We start from the raw sequence: 20575 nt of genomic DNA, 5'->3' as shown, positions 1-20575 counted from the left end.
TGTCTATACCAGCCAAAGCAATCTATAGGTTCAATGTAATCTCTATTAAAATACCAGTGTTGGAAATTCAAACATGGCAGTTGGCAGGATGGCAGTGAGGGAGAGTGTGTGAGTAAAGTAGTGACAGGGGTGTGTGTGGATATGTGGTGTGTGTAAACAAATAGTAAGCAAATACCTTGACCAAATATATGCCAAACACTAGATAACCTAGGTGAAATGGACTAGGAGAGTATGTGAGTAAAGTAGAGAGAGGGGTGTGTGGGCATGAGTGAAATACAGTTAGATCTCATAGGAGTCTCTGAAACTGGAAGATCAGGCTCTCCTGGAAGGGGAACACCTGCTACTGCCACCAGAACTTCCAGGTTAGTGGGGTTTGGGCCCAGAGCCCATGCTATCTTGAAAGGGGAGCAGTGAAAGTCAGGAGCACAATCACACCAATGCCCAGACTGCACTGGATACCACCCAGCACCATGGTAGTGAGCTGCTGATCAGCCAAAACTCATGAGTAGCACCCTATACTGGATCCCAGAGGTCAGAAGTGACTGGAGGACAGTGAGACTGCTAATGCCATGACTCCCTGCCTGAGTTCCTGTACCCAGTGTTCCTGACCCCATGATCTGGGACCTGGAGTGAGTGGTGAGTGCAAGACAGAGAAACCCCATGCTCATCTCCAACCAGTCCTCAGGACCAGGACCATGGTTGACTGTACACCTGCTACAAGCCCAGCTGGGTCACCAGCCCAGAGCCCCAACCATCTCCAAAGTGCAAGCTTGGCTGGGGATTCCTTGCCTGGACCATGTTTATGGTGTGAGCTGGGGATGCCAGATCAGGTGTCTACACAGTCCCAAGGCCAGGTGATGCTGTCTGGGGACCCACCCAGGCATCTCACCCAGCCTCAAGGATTGCACCTACAGTACTAGCCAGGACACCCAGCCCATCTGATCACCCAGCTCCAAGGACAAGGCTGACAAGGCAAGTCACAGAGACCTAGAGCCACACTGACCCAGACCCTGAGGCTGCACAGTGAATTGCATGCCATAGGTCTCTGGGGACACACACCAAAAGATCTGTTCACCTGCTTTGCCACTTCCTAGAACCCAAGCACCTGCAGCAGAGAATTGAGGGACCAGATCCATGGATGAAGGGAATACAACTCAGAACAGAGCCATTAAAGATGTGAGACTCAAGGTAGACGCATCCTCTGGGCTAAGTAGTCCCAGATCATTGGACCACTAGGGGCTTTATCGTTTTAGACCTCAAACAGGTTGTCAAGGACCAGAATGTCAGCAACACACCTTACATATAAACAAAAAGGGATAGCAAAAATGTGGAGACCAAGAAACAATCTCCAAAGAAAATAAAGGAGGAATCACCGGAAAAAGAACTAAATGAAATGGAGGCAAGCAATTTTTCAGAAAAAGAAGTCAGAGTATGGTTTAAAGATGCTCAATTGTCTGGAACAGAAATTCACCAACATGTGTAAAAACCAAGAGGAAATGACGAATGGCATAGCTTCAATAAAAACATAATTGGAGGTTTTAACAGAAGAATAGAAGAAGCTGAGGGCCAAATCAGTGAGTGAGAAGACAGGGTAAAAAGCAAACAAATACCCAATATGAACAGCAATTGGGAAAAAAAATAAAAAGCAGGAGAAATTTATATGAACTTAGGGACAACATGAAACATAGCACTGTCCACACAATATTGGTTGTGGAAGGAGATGAAGCTGAGCAAGGAATAGAAAACATATTTGAAGATATAATGACAGAAAACTTGCCTGTTTCGCGAGGGGGGGGGCGGGGGAGGGGAGTCACACAAGCACAGAGAGTCCAAAAAATGATGAATCCTAAAAGAACCACACCAGGACATGTCATAATCACAATGGCTAATGTTAATGACAAGAAAGAATCTTAAGAGCTGCAAGAGAGAAAGTTACCCACAAGGGATCTCCCATTAGACTATTAAATAATTAAAGAAAATTAAAATTCTTAAAGAAACACATCAGGCCACAATGGAAAGGAATGAAATATATAAAGTAATTAAAAGAAAGGGACTGAACACAAGAATACTCTATCCAGCAGGGCTATCATTAAAAATTGAAGGGGAACTTAGGAGCTTCACAGACAAAAACAGGCTAAGACTGTACATCACCACTAAACAAGCAAAGCAAGAAATGCTAAAGGGATTGATGTAAGAAAAAAAAAAAACAGAGAAAGGAGGAGACACCCATACATAAAGGATAAAAGTTGCAACAAACAAGTACCTACAAATTATAACCTTAAATATAATTGATTAAATGCTTCAATAAAAAGACATCCAGTGGATAAATGGATAAGAAAACATGACTCATACATATACTTACAAAAACTCACCTCAGAACAAAAGGCTCACACAGACTGAAAGGTAAGAGTTGAAAAACCATTTTTCAGGCAAATGAGAATGAGAAAAAAGCTGGGGTAGCTATACTAATATCTGACAAAATAGACCTCAAAATGAAGGCCTTAACAAGAGATAAGGAAGGCCACTTCATAATACTAAAGGGATCGATGCAATAAAATATAACTCAAACATATATGCACACAATACAGAAGTACACAAAAACATAAAAAAGACCTTCTAAAAGATATCAAGGGAGAGATTGACAGCAAAAATATCATAGTAGGAGACTAATACACCATTGATATCACCGAATAAATTTTCTAGACAAAAAATAAAAAAAGAAACAACAATCCTAAGTGACTCACTAGATCAGATGGAATTAACTGACATCTTCATATTTGACTTCAGAGCTACAAAATATACTTTCTTCTTAAATGCACATGGGACATTTTCAAGGATAGACCACATATTAGGACACAAATATCTAAGTGTACACAAAAGGGAAAGATTGAAACCATATAAAGCATCTTCTCAAACCACAATGGCATAAAATTATAAATCAACTACAATAAAAACAATAAAAAACAATCAAACACTTGCAGGTTAAATGGCATGCTATTAAACAATGATGGGCTTATCAAAGAGATCAAAGAACATATAAAAAATCCTTGAAACACATGACAATGATGACACAACAATCCAAAAATCTATGGGACACAGTGAAAGCAATCCTGAGAGAGCAGTTCATATCACTACAGGCCTACCTCAAAAAACAAAACGAATAAAGTGTTATCTAACCCTACAACTTAAAAATTAGAGAGCAACAAAAATAGACCAAAGTAGTTAGGGGAAAGGAAATAAAAGTCAGAGAGGAAATAAATGACATAGAGACTAAAAAATCAGTACATGAGATCAATAGAACGAAGAGCTGTTTCTCTGAAAGGATCATAAATATTGATGAACTTCTAGCCATGCACATCAAGAAGCAAAGTGAGAGGCTCTAAATAAAACAAATAGTAATGAAAGAGGTGAAGTAAGAATTGAACCCACATATATACTATGGATTGTAAATAATAATAATAATAATAATAATAATAATAATAATAATAATATGAGCAACTCTATTACAACAAACTGGACAACCTAGATGAAATGGACATATTCCCAGAAAAAATACAACCTTCCAAAACTCAATCAGAAAGAATCAGAATACCTGAATATGTTGATAACTGATGAAATTGAAGTAGTATTCGAAACACTTCCAGGAAATAAAAGCCCAAGCCTGGATGGCTTCATAAGGAGAGTTTACCAAGCATTCAAACAAGAGCTAAAACCTATCCTCAGGCTATTTCAAAAGATTTAAGAGGAAGGAGCACTTTTAAGCTCTTTCTATAAAGCCAGCATTACTCTAATCCCGAAAGTAGATAAAGACATCACAAAGATAGAGGATTTGCCGAAACCGGTTTGGCTCAGTGGATAGAGCGTCGGCCTGTGGCCAGAGGGGTCCCAGGATTGATTCTGGTCAGGGGCACGTGCCTGGGTTGCGGGCACATCCCCAGTGGGAGATGTGCAGGAGGCGGCTGATCGGTGTTTCTCTCTCATTGATGTTTCTAGCTCTCTCTCTCCCTTCCTCTCTGTGAAAAATCAATAAAATATATTTTTTTAAAAAAAGATATAGGATTACAGGCCAATATCACTGATGAACATAGTTGCTAAAATCCTCAACAAAACATTAGTAAATTGCATCTGGCAACACATTAAAAAGATCATAAACCATGACCAAATAGGATTTATTCCAGTAATGCAGGGCTGGTACAATAGCCATAAATCAATAAATATCATATATCACATAAACAAATGGAAAGACAAAAAACACATGATCATGTCATTTGATGCAGAAAAGGCATTTGACAAAAACTCCAACAGCCTTTTTTTTTATAAGAAGTCAGCAAAGTGGGCATAGAGGGATCATACCTCAACATAATAAAAGCCTTATATGACAACCCTACAGCTAGCATCATACTTAATGGGCAAAAACAAAAACAATTTCCCCTACAAACAGGAACCAGACAGGGATGCCCTCTTTCACTTTGACATAGTACTGGAAGTGCTGGCCATAGTGATCAGACAAAAAGAAGAATTGAAAGGCATCTAAATTAGAAAAGAAATAAAATCGTCATTATATTCAGGTGACATATTGTGAATAGAACACCCTAAAGACCCCATCAAAAACACTAGAATTAATAAATGAATTTGGCAACATAGCATGATACAAAATTAACACCCAGAAATATATGGCATTTTTATACACCAATAATGAATTCACAGAAATAGAAACTAAAAACAATCCCATTTACCATTGCAGTGAAATTAAGAAACCTAGGAATAATATTAATTAAGGTGTTACTGGAAAAACTACAGGATGTTGAAAAAAGAGAAAGACTAAGATATAAATAAGTGATAGAATATACCATGTTCATAGATTGGTAGAATCAACATCATTAAAATGTCCATATTACTCAAAGTTATTTAATAATTGTTTTATTTTATTTTATTTTTTCTTTAGATTCAATGCAATCCCCATATAATACCAGCAGCATATTGCACAGACCTAGAAGAAATCTACAAAAATGTATATATAATAAAAAAATAGACTCCAAATAGCAGCAGCAAGTCTGAGAAAGAACAAAGTTAGAGGTATTACAATACTAGATATCAAGCTATACTTGAAGAAACAAAGACACCAAATAGCCCCAGGAGACTTTGGGGATTGGGTTGAGAGGCCATTTGGTCCAAAAAATCAATACAGCAACACCCCCACCTAAAGACCATGTCATAAATGCTTGAGTAATTAAGACTAACAGCAGTCAGACGAAGCAGGCAGACTGGACCCACCTACTTGCAACTAAAGTTGTGGAGAGAGACACAGAGGAGTGGTGGATCACTGAGAATTTCAACAGTGCTTACTACCTAACAAGAACCTGAGAAGTGGCAGATAGAACAGTAGAGTGGGATCTATAACCCTTATGGGACATTAAAACTCAGCTGAAGTGAACAATACCACTTTATTTTTTAACTTTTATTAAAAGATTTAACAGTCTTTTATTTTTTGTATTATTTTTCTTCATTCTACTTTTATTTTTTAATAATTATTTTATTTTATCTTATTTGTTTTTCTTTTTTCCCACCCTTTTCTTCCTCACTTCCCCTTTTTCATCTTCTTTCTCATCTTCTGTTCCTACTTTAGCTCTTATCCTTTCATTTTAACACTTGTTAAGCAAGTTAGAAGACAAGGTGCAAAAAAACACCCAAAAAATAAAAAAGTAGGAGGAGAGCCTAAAGGAGCTTTGGGATAACATGAAACAAAACCACATCTTCATAATATAGGTGCCAGAGGAGAGGAAACTGAGCAAGGAGTAGAAATTCTGTTTAAAGAAATACAAAATACTTGCCTGATTTTGGTAAGAAAAAACTCACAGAAGTTTAAGAAGCACAGAGAGTCCCAAATAAGATGAACCCATAAAGACCAACACCAAGACACATCATAATTAAAATGGCAAAAATCAATGACAAAGTAAGAATCTTAAAGGCTACCAGAGAGAGATCATAAGTTACCTACAAGGGATCTAGCATTAGACAATCAGCAGATTTCTCAACAAAAACACATCAGACCAGAAGGGAAGGGAATAAAATATGCAAAGTGAAGCAATCAAAAGACTGAAACCAAGAATACTATACCCAGCAAGGCTATCATTCAAAATTGAATGTGTAATCAGGAGCTTCACAGACAAAAAAAAAAGGATAAGGGAGTTTATTGCTACCAATTGGACTGCTGTAAAAAGATGACATAGAAAAGGAAGAAGGACCACAGAAATAAAAAATAGCAATGGCAACAAATAGGTACCTATCAATAATAACCTTAAATGAAAATGGATTAAATGCTCCAATCAAAAATCATAGGGGAGCTGAATGGTTCAGAAAACATGACCCATACATTTTCTGTCTACCAGAGACCAACCTCAGAACAAAGGACCCACAGAGGCTGATAGAGAAGGGATGGGAAAAAAAGCTGGGGTAGCAATATTTATATCTGATAAATAGAGCTCAAAAGTAAAGGCCATAACAAAAGAAGTTCCACTTAATTATACTAAAGGGATCAATAGAACAAGAGGATATAACTCTGGTAAATATATATATGCACCCAGTGCAGAAGCACACAAATACATAAAAAAACTTCTAAAAGATAAAAAGGGAGATAGCAACAGCAATACAATCATTTTGAGGACTTTAGGAGCTTGTTGACACCACAGGGTAAATCCTCTAAACAAAAAATCAGTAAACCTAAATGACTCACTAGATTAGATGGACTTAATTGACATCATCAGGACATTTCACCCCAAACCTATGGAATCTACATTTTTCTTAAGTGCTTATGGTACATTTTCAAAGATAAAATACAAAGTGGGACATAGGGAAGTCTCTAAATTCGAGATAGAAATCATATCAAGCATCTTCTCAGATCACAATGGCATAAAATAAAATATCAACTACAATAAAAATAATGAAAAAAAATCAAACACTTGGAAGCTAAAAAGCATACTATTAAACAATCATTGGTTACCCAAGAGATCAAAGAAGAAATAAAAAGCATCATGGTAACAAAGTTGTGAAAACACAACAATCCAAAATCTACAGGACACTGTGAAAGCAGTTCTGAGGGGAAAGTTCATACAGGCCTACCTCAAAAAACAAGGTAATAAATTATCTAACCTTGCAACTTAAAGAATTAGAGCACAACAAGAAAAGCCCACATTATCCAGAAGGAAAGAGATATTAAAGATCATAGCACAAATAAATGACATAGAGACAAAAAAACAAACACAGTACATAAGATCAATACAACCAAAAGCTTGTTCTTTGAAAAGATAAACAAGATTGATGACCATCTAGCCAGGCTCAGAGAAATTACCCAAATAAACAAAATCAGAAGTGAAAGAGGTGAACTAACAGCAAACCCACATAAATACAAAGGATTGTAAAAAATACTGTACCAACAAACTGGGCAACCTATATGAAATAGACTTATTTTTAGAAAAATACAAGCTTTCAAAACTCAATTAGGAAGAATATGAAAACCTGAATAGGCAAATAACTACTGATGAAATTGAAGCAGTAAAAAAAAAGTCTCCCATCAAACAAAAGCCTAGTCAGGATGGATTCACAGAAAGTTTTACCAAACATTCAGAGTAACTAAAACCCATCCTCCTGAGATACTCTTAAAAAATTCAAGAGGAAGGTTAACTTAAATACTCTTTATGAAGCCAGCATTACCTAAATTCCAAAACCAGATAAAGACACTATAAAGAAAGAGAATTACAGGCCAATATCCCCAATGAATACAGATGCTAAAATCCTGAACAAAATGTTGCAAATTGAATCCAGCATTTATTCGGGGATTTATTCTGGGTAGGCAAGGCTGGTACAATATCTGCAAATCAATAAACATGGTACATCACATAAAAAAGTTGAGAGACAAAAATCACATATCAATTGATGCAGAAAAAGAAAACAATTAAAAAATGTGCAATGGACCTCAATAGATACTTTTCAAAAGAAGACAGAAGGCCAAAAGACATATGCAAACATGCTCAAAGTCACTAATCATTGAGAGATGCAAATCAAAACAACAATGAGGTACCATCTCACACTTGTCAGAACAGCTATCACCAACAAGGGCTGGTGAGGATGTTGAGAAAAAAGGAACCCTTGTGCACTACTGGTGGGAATGCAGACTGGTGCAGTCTCTTGTGAAAAAAACATGGAGTTGCCTTAAAATATTAAAAATGGAACTCCCATTTCACCCAATAATACTACTTCTAGGATTATACCCCCAAAATAAAAAATACTCATCAGAAAGAATATATGCACCATTTTCAAAGCAGCACAATTTACAGTAACTACCAATAAAGTTTGGAAACAGCCTAAGTGCCCATCAGTAGATGAGTGGATTAAAAAATGTGATACATTTATACCATGGAATACTACACTGCTATAACAAAGAATATTTGGTGACAGAATATTTGACTTTGAGTGGTAGGCACATTGTGCAATATACAGATCTTGTAATAAACCTACACCTGAAACTTGTATGTTTATGTTAACCAATGTCATCTCAATAAATTTACTAAATAAATAAAAAAAGGTGGGCAGAAGACCTAAATAGACACTTTTCTAAATTAGACAAATAGCCAAGAGGCATATGAAAAACTGTCTAGAGATGTTAATTAAAATAATAATATAGAGATTTAAATTAAATGACAATGAGGTATCATCTCATACCTGTCAGAATGGCTATCATCAATAAATCAACAAATAGCAAGAGCTGGTGAGAATGTGAAGAAAAGGAAATCCTAGTACACTGGTGGGAATGCAGATTGGTGCAGGCAGTATGGCAAACAGTATGGAATTTCCTGTTGATACATCATGGAGAGACCTGAAGAATGTTATGCTAAACGAAATAAGGCAGTCACAAAAAGACAAGTATCATATCAATTATATTTGAAATCTAATGAACAAAATTAACAAAAGAATGAAAAGGAAAAAAACAGAGACAGGAGCAAGAAAGAGGGGGAGGGTGGGAAAAGGTTAACCAAAGAACTTATATGCAAATATGCATAACCCACCACCACAGACAATAGTGTACTGAATGCCTGGGAAGGGGGTGGATGCAGGGTGAAGGGAATCAATTAAGAAAAAAGGGAGAACATTTGTAATGCTCTTAAAAGTCAGGCTATATTAGTTTCACATTAAGGGCTTAACTTGCAGAAGGTTGGGACTAATCCACCCTACCCTTCACTCCCAAGTGAAATAGACACCAACCCAGCCTCCATTTGTCTACCAAACAAGGCCTCCCCAAATGTCCCAGCTCAGCATGGCACTCTGATTTTTCTGTGGGATTTAGTGGCGCAAAACCATGGGAGTTGAAGGGAAGTCCAAGTTATTCAATATGTCATTGTGGTGGCACCTGCTATGCTAAGAATATTTTTTTAAACTACATACTTCAATTTGTGTCTGTCTCTGTCAGCAACATCTTCAGAAAAGGAGCTTTCCAAAGGTCACTGCCATTAAGCCATTTTGCAAGTTGAGCTCAAGAGGGTGATGTTTTCAGTAGTTGGAGTGTGCCATGCATTTCCCAGGCTGGTGCCATTAACAGTAAAAGTATTTGACCCTGGGATGGTGGTGTTTGGATCTCTAGCAGATGATCTTTTCTTTTCAGGCAGACTAAATTGATATTGACTTTCTCAACCAAATTTTATATGAGTTTTTCTTATTAACCCTGTTGCTCTGGTTTGGAGATCCCTTTGTGGGGTTGATATTCTATACTACTTTTCAGAAAAAGTTTGGTAGGCAAGATATTTTTGTGGCTTCTCAGCCATCCCATGTTGGTGTGACGGCTAGTCCCAGGTTCCTGTTCTTCTTACAAGTCTCTGGCTTCTTTTGTAAATCCTTGGTTATTTCAATTCTGCTAATCTTCTGTTGATTATTAAAATTACTTGCTCTAAAACTTAACTATATATCCACTTTGGCACCTAGAGCAGATCAGTATCATTTTCACCTACTCTGAAGCCATCTTGGGATCTACCAACATTTGTTCCATTAGTTGAACAACCTTAACATACAAAATAGATTTTAAGATTTTTTTAAACGAACTTGTGTTTTTCTTGATTACTGGGGTTTTAAAAAAGAACACAGTTTTTACTGTTTTACCTTCTTCATTTTCTCACTCTATGTTTCCTCTAAGTAGATAAACTTATAGGTAAAAAAACAAAATTTTAACAGGACTTGCTGATAGTAGTATTGATGCTCAGTATAGGATTAATGAGAAAAATAATTTTTCCCCTGCAGTTTCCAGTACTCCATAATGATCTAGAAGACCTCCATAAAGAAGTCCTAAATGTGAGGTTGATATATAAATTGGGTCTAACCCCCCAGTTATATTCTTCTATGCAAAAGCAGACAGGAAATTATAAAATCAGGAGCATTAGCTTTCACTCCTCATTATGCAATCTTCTTGTTTTGGGTTGAAACTCTCTCTGATGTTTACAACTATAAATGTCATATCATTGTCAAATAAAGACATTTTCACAGCATTTGTTTAGAGCAGGGCTGGGTAACCTATTTTGTGCCAAGGCCATTTGGATAGTTATAATATCATTTAAAGCTATATAAAATCATCCACTTAAAATTATCACAAATGAGCCTACTATATTTGGTCAAACATTTATTTAACTCACCCCTAATACTCTGGCAGGACCAGACCAAATGATTTCACTGGCCTTATATAGCCCAGGGGCCAGAAGTTCCCCATCCCAGGTTTAGAGCATTATGAGAAAATGTGACTCATATTCTTTCTCTCAGCCGCACTTCCCCCCAACCCCATTAACACATACCATGCTGCCTCCATCCCGGCTGGAAAATGCAGAAAGCTAGCATTATAGCTAGAAAAATAAGGGAGAATTTATTACTAAAATGGAAAATTCTAAATTTGTTTTCTAGGAGACCTTTACAAAGAAATAGGTCTATGTGGCTTCTTCTATAAATCCTTGGTTATTTCAATTCAGCTAATCTTAAGTTTATTTATGAATATTTATTAATTGAATCAGGTAGTTTTCTATAGATATTGTAAATACAATATTTACTTTATCTAATTCTTTTTATTTTTGTCAGTGTTTTGATCTTATGTTTTCAATCTGATTTATTTCCCCTACAAAGCGGGCTACAAGATTCCCAAGTGAGGCGACAATTTTCTCCCTTTTATTGCATGGGATCACAACTTCACTGTGTGTTAGAGAATCAAGAAAAAGAAAAAAACAACTATTTTTGAAGAGTTTCCTGACTTTCTACATAAAGATATGAAAAGATTGCTTTGGTGATTCATCACCCCAAGTTTCAGAGATTAAATTTTGGCTTACATGCCTTCCATTTATAGTTTAGTAGTGAAAACTGTCAATCATAGTATGGTGTATATTTACCCCCACTTATATAGAGAAGGCTTTTTTTAATTTGAAGAGACTGACAGGTGAGAAATACGTTCTGTCAGAATTTTCTCCTATTAGAGGGGCTCATATTTTTTTTATAGTTGCACCATATACTAACCAAAATGAATGTCCTAGTTCAGTGTGCTCAGTTCCTAATTGAGAACAATCATCTATTTTTACTCATATTAAAATTATATATTTTTAAATGCTAACTTTTAAAAAATATTAACGCTTGAGAAATACTTTTGTTTCAGCATGAGATAGTTAAAAATATCTTAATAGGTAAACATAACATATTAGGTAGTTTTTGGAAATCATGGCTAAGTTTTATGCTTGCAGTAGATTATTTTTATGTATATTTTTATTGTTGATAACATTACAGATATCTCCCTTTTATCCACATTCTCACAGCGCCTGCCCCCCCACCCCACAACAGGTCTTCACTACATCATTGGTCATGTCCCATATAGAACTGCTTTAGTTTATCCATTCTTATGACACCAATCCTACATCAATGTATGTCAGTCACTTTTATGCCTCATCGCTTTGGTTCTTATTTTATTGGTCAATTCATTGTGGTCATTAGATTACACACAATAAAAGCAAAATTATGCGATTTGTCTTTCACAGATTTGCTTATTTCACTTAGTATCATATTCTACAGGTCTATTCATGCTGTTCCAGAGAGTAAGACATCCCTTTTTTACAGCTGCATAGTATTCCACAGCTTTTTTATCCATTCATCTGCTGATGGGTACTTGGGCTGTTTCCAGATCTTAGCTATTGTAAATAACACTGCTATGAAAACAGGGGTGCATATATTCTTTCTGATTGGTGTTTTGAGATTTATTAGAGTACATTTCCAGAAGTGAGATAGCTGGGTCAAAAGGAAGTTCCATTTTAAATTATTTAAAAAATTCTATATTTTCCAGAGTGGCTGCACCAATGTGCATTCCCATCAGCAATGAACTAGTGTTCCCTTTTTTATGCATCCTCGCCAAGGACTTGTTTTTGTTATTTTGATGATAACCATTCTGATATGTGTGAGGTGATATATCATTTTGGTTTTCTTTTGCAATTTTTTATGATTAGTAACTGAGCATTTTTCATAGTTCTCTTGGCCATTTGTATGTCCTTTTATGGAGAAATGTATACTCAAGTTTTCTGCCCATTTTTAAGTTGGATTGTTTGTCTCCTTTGGTTGAGTCGTAGGAGTGCTTTATTTATTTTAATATATTTTTATTGACTTCAGAGAGGGAGAGAGAGAAAGAAACATCATGAGAATCACATATTGGATGGTGCATGCCCCCCACTGGGGATCAAGCACTCAACCTGGCATGTGCCCTGACGGAATCAAACCATGACTTCCTGGTTCATAAGTTGATGCTCACCACCTGAGCAACACCAGCCAGGCTATGAGTGCTTTACATATATTGGTTATTAACCCTTATCAGATGTATCATGGGCAAATATGTTCTTACATACAGTGGGCTGCATTTTTATTTTAATGGTGGTTTCATTTGCTGTGCAGAAGCTTTTTATTTCGATGTAGTCCCATTTATTTTTTCCTTTACTTCCTTTGTCCTAAGAAAAGTATTAGCAAAAATACTGCTATGTGAAATGTCTGAGATTTTACTGCTTGTGTTTTCTTCTAAGATTTTTATGGTTTCATTCCTTACATTTAAGTCTTTTTTCCATTTTGAGTTTATTATTCTGTATTAGCTTTTAGTATTTTAAAATGAATAGTATTGAATCTATAGATAACTTTGGGTAGTATTTTAATGATGTTAATTATTCCAATCCATGAACATTGTATATATTTGCATTTGTTTATATCTTCCTCTATTTCTTTTTTTCAATGTCCTATAGTTTTCTAACTATGGGTCTTTTACCTCCTTAGTTAAGTTTATTTCAAGGTATCTTATTTTTTTGTTGCAATGATAAATGGGATTTCTTTTTTTAATTTCTCTTTCACAGTTCATTATTCGTGTATAACAATGACAATAATTTCTGAATGTTGATTTTGTAGCCTTCTACCTTGCCAAATTTATTAAGTCTAGTCATTTCCTGGTGGAATTTTTAGGATTTTAAATTTACAATATCAAGTTGTCTGTGAATAATGACAGTTTTACTCCCTCCTTTCCAGTTTGGATATCTTTTATCTGTTCTTGTCTGATTTTGTGTCTAGGACTTACTGTACTATGTTGAACAAGAGTGGTGAACATGGACATCCATATCTTGTTCCTGTCATTGAGTATTATGTTGGTTATAACTTTGTCATATATGGCCTTTATTAGTTTGGGATATGACCCTTCTATTGCTATTTTACTGACAGTTATTTTCTATAAAGGGTGCTGAATTTTGTCCAATGCTTTTTCTGGATCTCCTGATATGATAATATGGTGGTTATCTTTAATTTGATAATGTAATGGATCACATTTATTGATTTGTGAATATGATACCAGCCTTGCATCTCCAGGATAAATCCCACTTTATCGTGGCATATGGTCATTGTAATATATTGCTGAATCCATTTGTTTATATTTTTCTTAGAATTTTTGCGTTTGTTTTCATCAGGGATATTGACCTGTAATTCTTTTCCTTTGGTTTTGGAATTAACGTAATGTGGGCTTAATAGAAAAAGCTTGAGTTTCTTCCCCTTGAATTTTTTGGAATAGTTTGAGGAGGATAGGCATTATTCCTTTTTTAAATGTTTAGCAAAATTCTCTTGTAAGTCCATCTAGTCCAGTACTTTTGTTTGCTGAAAATTTTTAAATTACTGCTCCAATTTTATCAGTTGTTATTGGCCTACTCAGTCTTTAAAATTTTTCTTTATTGAGTTTGAAAAGACTGTGTTTCTAGAAATTTGTCCATTTCACTCAGGTTGTTCAGTTTGTTGACATATAGTTGTTCATAATATTTGCTTACAATCCTTTCTATTTCTGTGGTGTCTGTTGTTGTAACACCTCTTTCATTTCTAATTTTATTTTATTTGAGTCCTCTCTATTTGTTTATTAATTAGTCTGGCTAGGGCTTCATCAATCTTATTTTTTCAAAGAACCAGCTCTAGGACTCATTGATCCTTGTGTGTGTGTTTTTCTAGTTTCTATTTCATTTATTTTCACTCTGATCTTTATTATTTCCTTCTAATTCCTTTTCTTACTGTTCTCTAATTCATTTAATTATAGTGTTAGATGGTGTATTATTGCTTTTTTGTTTCTTAAGGTAGGTCTGTAATGCTATGAACTTCTCTCTGAATTGCTTTCACCATGTCTCATAGGTTTCGAGTGGTTGTGTGTTCATTTTTATTAGTTTCTAGGAAGTTTTTAATATCTTGCTTGGTGTCATTGATAACCCATTCATTGTTTAATAATATGCTGCTTAGCCTCCATGTATTTGACTGTTTTGGGTTTCTGTTTTTTTGTAGTTGATATTCCATTGTGTTCCAAGAAGATGCTTGGTATTATATCAACGTTCATAATTATATGGGCTTGGGTTGTGTACTAACATGTAGTATACCTTTGAGAATGTTCCATGTGTGCTTGAGAAGAATGTATAGCCTATTGATTTTGGGTAAAATGTTCTGTAAATATCAGATCCTTCTGATCTAGTGTGTCATTTAAGGCCTCTGTTTCTTTATTAATATTTTGTCTGGAAGATCTATCAAGTGATTTCAGTAGGGCGTCAAATCCCCTGCTATGACTGTATTGCTTCCTTAAAGTTTATCAAGAGATTTTTTATGAACTTGGTTGCTCCTACATTGAGTACATATATGTCTATAAGTTTTATATTTTTATTAAATCAATCCATTACCATTATGTAGTGGCCTTCTGTGTTTCTTGTTATGGCATTTTTTTATGAAGTCTATTTTGTCTGATATGAGCATTGCTAACCCACCTTTTAATTTTTCTTTCTCTACTCATAGAATATATATTTCATCTTTTTATTCTGTGTTAATCTTTTGTTTTGAGGTGGATCTCTTGTAGAATATATATATATATATATATATATATATATATATATATATATATATATATATGTCATATTTTCTTATCCATTAACCTACTCTGTATCTTTTGAATTGGAGCATTTAACCCACTTATATTTAAAGTTATTATTGATATTTATTTATTGCCATTTCAATTTTCTTTATCACTATGATCTCTCCTTTTCTTCTTCCTCTTAAAGCAGTCTCTAACATTTCTTGCATTGCTGGTTTGCAAGCTTTCTTTGTCTGAAAAGCTTTTAATTTCTCCTTCAATTTAATGGATAGCCCAGCTAGATACAGCAATCTTGGATTTAGGTTCTTGCTTTTAATAACTTTGATTACTTCATGCCACTCTCTTTTGGCCTGAAGTGTTACTAATGAGAAGTCAGCTGACATGATAATTGGAAATTCTTTGTAGGCAATTTTCTGTCTCTGTTACCTTTAAGATTCTTTTTTGTCTTTAACATTTGCCATTTTAATTTATATTAAATGGGGGTCTATGCTTACTTCATCAGTAAATATAATAAAATTGGAATGATACAAATATTAGCATGGCACCTGCGCAAGGATGACAGACAAATTCGTGAAACATCTCATATTTTTAAGGAAATTTAAAAAAATTATGCAAGGCAAGGGGTTAAATCCAAGAATACTATATTCAGCAAAGCTATCATTCAAAATTGAAGGGGAAATAAGCTTCACAGACAAAAAAAGGCAAGGGAGTATATCACCACAATGCCAGCAATGCAAGAAATGTTTAAGGGACTGGTGTAAAAAGAATAAAAAGCTAAGAAAGAAAAAAGACAAAAAAATAAAAATTGCTACAAACAAGTACATTTCATTAATAACTTTTAATGTACATGGACTAAATGCACCAATCAAAAACCATCAAGTGGCTGAATGGATAGAAAAGACACCACCAATATATATAAGAGACCCACCTACAAGAGACCCACCTTAGAATAAGGGACTCACAGATTGAAAGTGAAAGGATTGAAAATTACCTTCAGGCAAATGGAAATGAAAAAATCTGGGATAACAATAATTTTGCCTGACAAAAATTTCAAAAAACCGCTAATAAATTTAGTGAGACCCTCAAGAAATTTAATGAGAACCAAGAGGATATGGAAAAAAACAACAACTAGAAATTAGGCATACACTGACTGAAATAAAGAATATTATACAGAGATCCAACAGAAGACTAGAGGATCCCAAGAATCAAGTCAAAGATTTGGCCGAAACCGGTTTGGCTCAGTGGATAGAGTGTCGGCCTGCGGACTGAAAGGTCCCAGGTTCGATTCGGGTCAAGGGCATGTACCTGGGTTGCGGGCACATCCCCAGGAGGAGATGTGCAGGAGGCAGCTGATCGATGTTTCTCTCTCATTGATGTTCCTAACTCTCTATCTCTCTCACTTCCTCTCTGTAAAAAGTCAATAAAATATATTTTAAAAAAAGATTTGAATTACAAAGAAGTAAAATACACCCAACTAAAAAAGCAAAAAGAAGAAAGAATCCAAAAATATGAAGATAGTGTAAAAAACCTCTGGAACAACTTCAAGCATACCAACATCCGAATTATGGGGTGCCAGAAGAAAGAGAGCAAGATATTGAAAACGTATTTGAAGAAATAATGACAGAAAACTTCCCCCACATGGTGAAAGAAATAGAGTTACAAGTCCAGGAAGCACAGAGAACCCCAAACAAAATGAATCCAAAGAGCGCCACACCAAGACACATCATAATTAAAATGCCAAGAGCAAAAGACAAAGAGAGAATCTTAAAAGCAACGAGAAAAACAGTTACCTACAAGGGAGTACCCATACGACTGTCAGCTGATTTCTCAACAATAAGTATGCAGGCCAGAAAGGTATGGCAAGAAATATTCAAAGTGATGAATACCAAGAACCTACAACCAAGATTACTTTACCAGCAAAGCTATCATTCAGAATTGAAGGTCAGATAAAGAGCTTCACAGGTAAGAAAAAGCTAAAGGTGTTTATCACCACCAAACCAATATTATATGAAATGCTGAAAGGTATCCTTTAAGAAGCGGAAGAAGAAAAAGTTAAAAATACAAATTATGAACAAATACACATCTATCAATCAACAAGTGTATCTAAAAATCAAGTGAATAATATGATGAACAGAATAAACTGGTGAATATAATAGAATCAGGGGCATAGAAAGGGACTGGACTTACTATTCTTCGGGGGAAAAATAGAGGGGGTTCAGGAAGAGACTGGACCAAAATCATACACCTATGGATGATGAGAGTCAGGGGGGAAAAAGATCAGAGGATGGGGTGGGAACCGGGTGGAGGGGAGCTATGGGGGGGAAAATATGAACAACTGTAATAATCTGAACAATAAAGATTTTTTTAAAAAATGGGTTCATGGATTGAACTAGAGAGGATTATGCTAAATGAAATAAGCCAGTCAGAAAAATATAAATATCACATGATCTCACTCATTTGTAGAATATAATGAACAACATAAATTGATGAACAAAAACAGATCCAGAGACAGAGAAGCATCAATCAGACTGTCATACCTTAGAAGGAAGGTAGGGGAAGGTGGTGGTAAGGCAGAGAGATCAATTAAAGGACTTGTATGCTAGTATATACCCCTAACCAATGGACACAGACAACCGGTTGATGAGGGCATGAGTGTGGATTATAGGGATAATATTGGGATAAGGACACATACGTAATAACTAAGTCAGTAAACAAAATACCTTATTTCCCTAGAGAAGATATCAAGTGTTGCTTCATATATGAAATTTAAAACATCAATATAATGCTCAATGAATCTTTGAAAGATATGTCACATGGACACTCCAAAAGACAGTAATATAATTAATATCAATACACTCTAAATTATAACTGCCCCATATTTGTTTAAAAAAGAAGACAAGGGATACTTCCATGTTGTATTATTGCACCATAATTGCATGCATATCTCACCCAAACATTTCAGTATATTCTTAGCTACTCTTGGAATGATCCACCCTGGAGATAAAAATAGCAAAATCTCTTTTTAGGAAGCCAAAATAAAAGTTCATTTCATCTAAATTTATTATCTTTTGAAAGTTTCCCCTCCCCCCCACAATGACATTTCCATACATATACCATTTTTTCTGCACTTGCAAGTTCTATACTCAAATAGTTCTTTCCAAAGAGATGCACACCTTCTCAGAATTCACATTTTCTCTCTTGCCTTCACACTCCTTCTTGGATTGGCATTACATAAAGAATTAACTGCCACAACAGGGAGCACCTAAATTTTGTGTTATCTCATATATATTTTCAGTCCTTGACAATTGCTGATTTATTCTACTTTCCTTTAATATTTTCAACAACTCTATATAAACCTTTTTAAATTTTCTAATTTTAGATTGGAACCATTCTTATACTAAATTTGTTTATTCAGAAATTAGAGTGTGGATAAAATTAAAGAAACCATATGTCTGCTATTATGAAAAATTCAGAAAATTTTCTGAAGCCCTAAGGTCATCATAAAATCATGAGAACTAGTAAAGAAGCCCTGCGCATTGCCCCAGCAGTCCTCAATCTTCATATACTGTTGTGGTCAAGTAGTGATAAATTTTGGTGGACTCTGAAATTAGAAATTGTTTTTTTTTTACACCCCCTTTTTTAAAATTAACTATTGTTCAGATTATTACAGTTGTTCCTTTTTCCCCTCATAGCTTCCCTCCACCCAGTTCCCACCCCACCCTCTTTCCTCACCCCCCTCCCCCACACTGTCCTCATCCATAGGTGTATGATTTTTGTCCAGTCTCTTCCCGCACCCCCCCTACTCTTTTCCTCCCATCCCCGAAAATAGTCCAGTCCCTTTCTATGCCCCTGATTCTATTATAGTCACCAGTTTATTCTTTTCATCAGATTATTTATTCACTTTTTAGATACACTTGTGAACAAATTATGAACAAATTTGTATCTTTACCTTTTTCTTCTTCTTCCTCTTCTTAAAGGATATCTTTCAGCATTTCATATAATATTGGTTTTGTGGTGATGAACTACTTTAGCTTTTTCTTATCTGTGAAGCTCTTTAGCTGACCTTCAACTCTGAATGATATCTTTGCTGGGTAAAGTAATCCTTGCTGTAGGTTCTTGGTATTCATCACTTTGAATATTTCTTGTCACACCTTTCTGGCCTGCATATTTACTGTTGAGAAATCAGCTGACATTCATCTGGGTACTCCCTTGTAGGTAACTAACTGTTTTTCTCATTGCTTTTAAGTTTCTTTCTTTGTCTTTTGCTCTTGGCATTTTAATTATGATGTGTCTTGGTGTGGTCCTCCTAGGATTCGTTTTGTTTGGGGTTCTCTGTGCTTCCTGGACTTGTAAGTCTATTTCTTTCACCATGTAGGGGTGTGCAGGGCTGCATATCTGGCGCTTTGGCCAGATGGGTCATGCTGTGCTGTCTGTTCCTAAAACACACAGATAGAAAGGTACTGACATCAGGCCAGGCCTTGAGATATGGTCTCATGGCCCCTTCCCAGCATGCAGGCCTTCTTTCTCAGAAGGCCCAGAAGTCTCAATCCAAATTTGGGAGACAAAGGATTGGAAAAAGTATAAATAAAGAGAGTTCCCTCCATATTTGGGGCCCAGAATTTGAAAGACACATTTTCTCTGGGCCTCCACAAAATTTAATAATAAAATGTAACTCCTGTAGTCATCGCTGCAGTTCAGCCTTTGCTTCAGCAGGGTGCTGTGACTGTTGACAGCTGGCCAGCTTAATAAAAGCTCTTAAATTTAAATTCTGAGTCGGTGGTCTATCTTGCTGAGTGAACCCATAACATTTGGAGGCCCCAGCGAGATCCCCCGCAGGGAGGAGAGTGACCCCCTATTTAGGGCTGGAGGCTCTCCCCCAGCAGGGGTGAGAGGGACCCACTATTTAAGGCAGGAGGCTCTCTCCCGGCAGGGGTGAGAGGGACCCCCTATTCAAGGCAGGAGGCTCTCCCCCACTTGTCGCCAGGCATGCAGCGAGATACCCCACATTCCTGTGGGGAACGACTACAAAGAATGCCTCCAGTCTTCATCCAGGGTCCCAGGGAGGCGGAGGAGACTCCACCCAAAACTTTCAATTCGGAAACCGTGCCACCTGGACTCTCGAGAGAGGTAAGGAAGACCGGTCATTAATTTGGAATT

At 36.0% G+C, this 20575-nt stretch overlaps 1 pseudogene; it reads left to right on the top strand.

The window, feature by feature from the left end:
- Positions 1 to 15908: 15908 nt before the first annotated feature.
- LOC132225669 (U6 spliceosomal RNA) lies at positions 15909 to 16008 on the top strand (annotated as a pseudogene).
- The last annotated feature ends 4567 nt before the right edge of the window (positions 16009 to 20575 follow it).

Source organism: Myotis daubentonii, chromosome Y, assembly GCF_963259705.1.
Source record: "Myotis daubentonii chromosome Y, mMyoDau2.1, whole genome shotgun sequence".
Classification (NCBI taxonomy): Eukaryota; Metazoa; Chordata; class Mammalia; order Chiroptera; family Vespertilionidae; genus Myotis; species Myotis daubentonii.
This window is presented reverse-complemented; position numbering and strand designations above follow the sequence as displayed.